This window comes from Sceloporus occidentalis, unplaced genomic scaffold (assembly GCF_023333645.1).
Source record: "Sceloporus occidentalis isolate IW3139 unplaced genomic scaffold, rSceOcc1.0.p SCAF_1, whole genome shotgun sequence".
Classification (NCBI taxonomy): domain Eukaryota; kingdom Metazoa; phylum Chordata; class Lepidosauria; order Squamata; family Phrynosomatidae; genus Sceloporus; species Sceloporus occidentalis.
The window spans coordinates 65892997-65900854 of record NW_028316981.1 but is presented as its reverse complement, the minus strand read 5'-3'; the positions used below and the strand labels follow the sequence as shown (position 1 = coordinate 65900854).

Here is a 7858-nt window from a genome sequence, read left to right as displayed (position 1 = left end):
GTTACAGCACACTGGCTGTTATTATTACAGATTTCATTCTCTTTTTTGGAACATTTGTATAAGCAAACCCCATTTGAGCCATTATTAGAGAAGCTGGCATTCTAGACCTAGATTATTCAGTAGCTGCTTCTGGCAGAAATCTATGTCCTCAGCATGTCAACTCAGACTGGTTATTCATCGTCTGTAATCAGCTTGGACACCTTTGTATAAGAAAATAAGCTGTAGTTTTTCTTCTTATGTGACCAATGTTTTCAGTATTCAGAATATCCTACAGAAACATTGTTGATTTGTTATGGCAATCCTCTCTTGGGGTTTTCTTTGTTTGCTATCCCCTAACTCTGAAGCGGAGAGTGTGTGACTAGCCCAAGGTCACCGAGTGGGTTTGTACTGCTAAGCAGGGACCTGATCTCCTGGAGTCCTAGGCCATCCGCTACACCATGCTGGGTCTCATACCTCTAAAGCTGAGGAGTGTGGCTTGTCCAAAGTCATGGGTGAGTGCCAATTCAAACCCTAGTCTCTTGGGACAAGTCTATGCTGGCCAGAATACTCTGGGATGCTCCAAGAGTATTCAGATCCTGAAGCTGCCCTGAATTCCCCCTGCCATTGCCTATGTCCAGCTCTAACTGATTCACCAGTTATGGACCTTCCTGGACCAAGATGGGTTGGCCATTTTTATCCATGCTCTGGGAACCTCCAGACAGAGCTATATCAATGTGCTGTATAGATAGATGTGCTCTCCTTGAATACACTTTAGAAACTGCCATTGGTACAGAATGTAGAAGTCCAGGTCAGGAAGCGCAACACTAGTAAAGATATATCTTGCTCCCTCCCAAATGGTCATGACCTCCACTGGTTGTCAATATGCCTCATGATGCTCACTTTAACATACAAAGCTCTAAATGGCTTGGGACCCAAATATATGAAAAAGTGTCCCTTCTTCGATTGGCCAGCCTATGTCACCAGCAGAGGAAGCTGTTATGAAGATCACTGAATTCAGAGGGTCATGGGGTAGAGACAAAGTTAAAAGCCTTCTTCCTGGTAGCCCCAAGCACAACTCTGTGGTGCATATAGCATCTTCACTGTATACATTTCATCAACAAATCAAGATGACTTTCTTACCAAAACCTTTGGAAGTGGATGAAAGGGCTTGGAAATTTACTCTTTGATTGAGGTTATACTCCCCCTGAAAATGCAGCTTCACAGCTTCAGCGTCCTCCTGGACTCTACCCTGAGCCTGGAAGCTCAAGTTTTGGTGATAGCTAGTTATGGCTAGCTGTACCCATCCCTAGAGATGTAGGTCTGGCCAGTGGCACACACCTTGGTTACATCCTGTCTGAATTACTGTAATGTAATTCAGCCTGTTCTTGAAGAGGGTTCAGAAACTTCAGTTGGTTCAAAGAGTGCAGTCAGATTACAGTGGGGTCTCTGTAGCCACTGAGGTTTTGTTACAAGATCTCCCATTAATACCAAAATCTGTAGATGCTCAGGTCCCATTATATCCAATGGCATAGTAAAATGTTGCCCCTTATATAAAATGGCAAGATCAAGCTTTGCTTTTTGGAATTTTAAAATATATATATATTTTCAAGCCATGAATGATTGAATCTGTAGATGCAAAATCCACAGATATGGAGGGCGGACTGTAATACTTTGTAATACAAAGAGCGCAGAATTTCCTTGATGCAAAGGCTCAATACACTGACAATCTGTTTTTAGACATATATCACCCAATATGAGCCTGTCAGTATCTTGAGATCTTTTAGGAAGGCTTTTCTCCCTGTCCCACCACTCTCAAAGCTACATCTCGTGGAAACACTGGAGAAGGCCTTCTTGGTGTTTGTTCCCAGTTCTGGAACTTTCTTCATAGAGGGGTTAGACTGGTGCCCTCCTTGCTATCCTTTTGTAGGCAGATGAATACTGTTTGTTTTGGTAGAACTTTCAAGGCTGACTGCTCAGGCCTTTCATGTGGACTGCCATTTATATTTGTTGTTCTTTTTAAAATCATAATGCTTTTAACTGTTTTTAATTTTAATTTTATTTATTTAAATAAATAAATTGATAGTTTAAGTATATTTTAACTTTTGTATAATGTATTTTTTAGCTGCATCTGTTTTAAGTTTTATTAACTGCCTTGAGTCCTGGACTCAGAAAAAGGTGGATATAAATAAATACAATAATAATAGTAATAACAACAGCACAACTCCAGGGAGTTGTAGACCAAAAAATTAAATGTTCAAAGCTCTGTGCGTGGCATGAGATCATGCTGTTATACTATGAAGTGAAGCTGCAGTCATCTGAATTTTTAATGGTGCTTTATATTGGTTGATATTATTTTATTTATATGTATCTACTCTGCCCTGGGACTATAAGGTGAAAGGCAAGCTACACACGCAACTAATTCATAAGTAATAAGTAGTGAATGTTGACATTAAAGAACACACCATGGAGACTGGAGAGTTGTTGAATATATAAAATGCATTCCTCTGTGAAGTCTGAAACTTTATGACTGGCACATAAAATGCATTCCAATATGAATCAAGTTTATGATTTCTGAAGCATCATGACCAGCAGTTTTCCTGAAACACATTTCATGGTCCAGACACTCTCTGTTCGCTGATAGAAAATCTCAGTTGGTGGATAGCTTTGAGTAGTGTATTGCATAAACTTTAAAGGAACACTCTTTGTCTCACTGCTAACCGCTATCAAGTTGACTTATGGCGACTGAGAGATCTCCAAATTCCCGTCATCAACTTCCCTGCTCAGGTCTTACAGACTCAGGGCCCTGGCTTATTTGGTGGAGTCTATCCATCTGGAATGCAGTCTTCCGCTTTTCTTACTGCCTTCTACCTTACTAAGCATTATTGTCCTTTCTAGTGAGTCATGCTTTCTCATGATAAGGTCAAAGTATGACAGTCTCAGGGGCCATTCAGACTATCTTTTGCCCGGATCAGGAACTGAATTATGCACATGAAGTTCATATTCACCCTGAATCTCCCACAAGTGAATCCGAGACTTCCACACCCATTTCGGGGCAAGTGCCCCTTAGTGCGAGTCATTTGGAAGCGGGGTAAAAGCGTTATCTTTTTTTAAAAAACGGGTTTGGCGAATATGAACTTGCCCCTAATCATGACTAGGTCAAGTTCATGGGAGAGGTTTAGGTCAGAGGGAGGGCAGAGGGCAGAACTGGAGAAAGGGTGGCAAGAGTGATGGAGGATGAGGATGAAGGAGCCGGGGGGGAAGAAAGGGGCCATGGAGGGCAATCAGGGTAATGGAGCAGGAGTAGGAGAAGAAGGAAGGAGCCGAAGAGTGCTAAGAGAATTGATGACAGAGGAGGAGCAGGAGGAGAAGGAGGATGAAGGAGCTGAGGGGAAGAAGGGGGCCATGGAGGGTAATCTGGGTAATGGAGCAGGAGGAGGAGAAGGAAGGAGCAGGGCGAAGGGTCAAGTTCAGGGTAGGTCAGAGGGAGGGCACAGTACGGAGCAAGCCTCCGCTCTCGCACCAGGCAGCTTTCTCTCTTTATTTTTTAAAATTATTTTTGACAGTCTATGCACTTGTTTTTGCTACAGGTAGATAGATATATAGGTAGAATGTGGCTGCCTGCCGGTTCACTTTCCCTTTCATTTCCTTGCTTCCAGCAGCATGGCACTTTGCAGAAGGCTTTTTTCTTTGTGAGTGCTACAATGCGAATGTTACAAACGTTTCTCTTTCCAATTTGGCAAATTGATACAGAATGCTTTTGCTACTGAGAACTCTTCTGCATCATGGTGTATGTTATGTAGGTTGATGTAAACTTAGCTACATAGCAGAGATGCTAAGATTTGTGAATACAGTATATGTAATGGGAGATCAGCAAGAGGGTTGTAATGCTCATTGGCATTCCCTAGCTGGTGTCTTGATGCATAATGTGTATGTTGTGCATCAGTTCCATAGTTCATCAGTCAGTTTACTCTAGTATCATAACAACAGCCCTTTATTGGATATGGACATTATAGAAATTCTCAGTTTTAATTGCCACAGACATAATTCCACTAATACAGTTGTACATTCCCTACAGTATTCCTCCTATTTTCCCATTTGTTCATATGCGTTTAGGGGTCAAAAGATGAATATTTGTGTGTCTTCTTCTGTGTGTATATGTCACTACAATTTGAAATGACTGTGCTTTCATCCCTGGGCTAAAGCTTCACTGGTGACTAGAATTATATCAGTAAGACATTTGCTATAGGCATCCATTTGCAGTTACAAGCTGGAACCACTTGAGGTCATCTTTATCCAAAGTACCATTATTCCTTTTCGAAAACAGAATATACAGTCATTTAGAACACCATTTCTGTGCTCTATTGGTATTGCTAGCATTTATTGTCATGTTTCTGGTGGGGGTGGAAGGAGACAACAAAATGTGGAAAGGACTCCTATTATCGGAAAACACTCTACTCCACTATATGCATCTGAGGAAGTAGAGTGAAGTCTACAAAAGCTCATGCTGCCAACTTCTTTATTTCAGTTAGTCTCAAAGGTGCTACAAAATCTCTCTACATACTGATTCTACAGACTAACACGGCTATATCTTTGAAATCAAACATTGTACTGGTGAAGGACTGTGTAGGTTTTAGATCAGATCCTCCAGGCATAATGAAGGATAACTAAAATGTTACTGAAATCAGTGGATGAAATGCCCTCGAGAATTTTATAGAATGAAACAGGAATGATATAATGGTGCTCAATGTATGGCTTGATAGACGATGGCTAAGCCAAGACAAGTGAAATTTGTTGAAACTTATGTAGAACACTGAAGATAAAAGTGCAGGCTGGCTGATGGTTTCCCCTAATGAAAGTGAAGCAAGATACACACTAAGTATAAACAAACAAACATGTGCCTACAAAAAAAAAACATGAAAGTGTGTGTGACTTTTTATTTGTTTATGCTTTAGCTCCAAGATCCTGAAATTTAGATACCCAAAACCTGGTATAGATACTAAAGGGACCCCGAAGCTAGTGCCTTTGGAGGTTATTTTGCTTTTGAAATGGATTACTTAGTTTTAATTAATTTAAATCTGTCTGTAGCCTGCAATATTTTCTTCAGCCACTACATGCCAGACCTTCTCTAACCTGGAAGACTCAAACTGGAGGCCAGTCTGCTCCAGAGTAATTTCTCCACAGGGCCTCTAGCCAGATCCATGTGATGCTTCCTTTTGCTGGGCACCTGAACTTTTCAAACAGTTAAATAGTTAAGTTACCTCTTCAAACTAGTGGAGTGGTGAGGGGAGGACAGTGAGCAAAGGTAAAGGCTGAACAAATACTGGAATGAAGTGAAAGAAAGACCAAGGAGAAAAAGAGTGTGTGGGAGGAGGAGTGGTTAAGGGAAAGCCATGTAAAGCTGGTACTTCAGCACATATAGACATACAAACATATGCTCTATTCCTCCAATAGAAATTCCTAGGATAAAATGATAAGAGACGTAATTGGAATTGGCCCCCAAATCACAAGGAATTACAAGATAAAGAGATATATTTGGCTTTTGAGAGCACTTTGAAAAACCGTTGGTAAGTAAAGAAGGTGAGACGTGAAATACTCTACCACAGTGTAGTCTGTTGGGGGATAATGACCTTCAGTTGTTTTACTCTTTTACTGTTGGTTTAAAAAAAAAGCTTTCCTTGTTTGCAGTACTGTATATTTGAAATGCCCTCAGAGTTTCAATTTAATCAAACACTTGTGAATTCAAAACACTTCTACCTGCAGTGGAATTGTTCTTCAACTGCATTTTATAATCATGTTTGTTTCTGAGAGAAGCATTGCCAGAAGCTGTACTATTCCCCCCCTCCCCTGCTATGAAAAGCAACTGGGACAGCACAATTCCTTTGACTGGGCAGAATGACAGCACCAGCCACAGAAGCAAGAGTACATTTTGCTTGGCTCAGCACCTTTTGACATGTCAGTATGCCTCATCATATCGGATACAATGAGCCTTGTGCTTAGATTTCATAGGTATTCCTCATAGGCTAGCAATAGCAAAGTCTCATTACCTTCCCAACCATGCAGAAATTGTGGTTATAGCTCATAGCTCCTAGATCAGTGTACTATGATTTAAGGTCATTAGTGGAAGCCATTTAGCCAAACAGAAAAATCCTTCAGGAAATCAAAATTAAAAAATAATTAAAAATGCAAAACAAAACATCTGTACTGGCATATAGCATTAAAAGAGGCATATTTCCAACTGGAGGCACAACTACAGACCAGTCTCCCTGTTACCATTCTTGGGCAAAGTGATCGAGAAGGCAGTTGCCATCCAGCTCCAAGCTGTCTTGGATGAAACTGATTATCTGGACCCATTTCAAACTGGCTTCAGAGCAGGATACGGAGTGGAGATGGCCATGGTCGCCTTAGTTGATGATCTCTGTCTGGGTATCGACAGGGGAAGTGTGACCCTGTTGGTGCTCTTGGACATCTCAGTGGCTTTCAATACCATTGACCATGGTATCTTTCTGGGACGCCTGAGGGAGTTAGGCATCGGGGGCACTGCATTCCAGTGGTTCTGGTCCTACTTCTTGGGCAGATTCCAGATGGTGAGGCTGGGGGACAGTTGCTCCTCTAAGAGAGAGCTGACACCTGGCGTCCCTCAAGGCGCCATTCTGTCTCCCATGCTGTTTAACATTTACATGAAACCGCTGGGAGAGATTATCCAGAGACATGGAGTGCGGTGTTATCAGTATGCGGATGACACCCAAATATGCTTCTCTATGCCTCCAACTGCTTCAATGACTAAGGATGGCATCTCTCCTCTGAATACCTGCCTTGAATCAGTAATAGACTGGATGAGGAAAAACAAACTCAGGCTGAATCCAGAGAAAACGGAGATACTTGCAATAGGCACCTCAGGTCTGGGGAAGGAAATTTACCAACCTGTCCTGGACGGGGTCACACTTCCCCTGAAAAACAAAGTTCACAGTCTGGGAGTACTTCTGGATTCGTCTCTACACTTGTCATCTCAAGTAGATGCGATGGCCAGAAGTGCTTGGTACCAACTTCGGTTGATACACCAAATGTGTCCCTACCTAGACTGAAAGGACCTTGAGACGGTGGTACATGGTCTGGTATCCTCTCGCCTTGATTTTTGTAATGCCCTCTACATGAGGCTACCCTTGTACCAAGTTCAGAAGCTTCAGTTAGTGCAAAATATGGCAGCCAGATTGGTCACCAATTCTTCAAGGTTTGACCACATAACACCAATCTTAAAAGATCTCCATTGGCTCCCAATTTGCTTCCGGGCACAATACAAGGTGTTGGTTATTACCTTTAAAGCCCTACATGGCTTGGGCCCGACTTACTTACGAGAACGCACCTCCCTATACAATCCACCCCACACTCTTGGAACAATGGGGAAGAACTTGCCGGAAGTAACAACAACCAAATATGCTTCAACTTCTCAAAAAGCTTTTACGCTAGCTACTCCAAGATTGTGGAATAGTCTCCCGGAAGAGATCCATCTTACTACCTCCCTGGAAACCTTCAGGAGGGCAGTTAATATGGAGCTCTTCAGGCGAGCATACCCACTCGATTTTATGTAAGACACAAATCCACCTCCTTGAACTTCAGTGTCGCTTTGTGTCCTGTTTTTAATAGCTAATTGTTATGTATTTTTATTGAATTGCTGTGTTTTATTCTGTATTGTATCCTAAACTAGGTTGTGATCCCACCTCAATCCACCCGGGAGAGGCGGGAAAATATAAATAATAATAATAATAATTATTATTATTTGAGTAGAGCAGCAGTGGGGATCATGCAGCCCTCCAAATTTTTTTGGGCTAAAATTCCCAGCAGCCCTAACCAAGATAGCCAATTACTGAGAGTTGCAGTCCAA

General features: G+C 41.8%; 1 pseudogene; it reads left to right on the top strand.

Annotated features, from left to right (window-relative positions):
- Window positions 1-6755: 6755 nt before the first annotated feature.
- On the top strand, window positions 6756-7565 carry LOC149321511 (uncharacterized; annotated as a pseudogene).
- The last annotated feature ends 293 nt before the right edge of the window (window positions 7566-7858 follow it).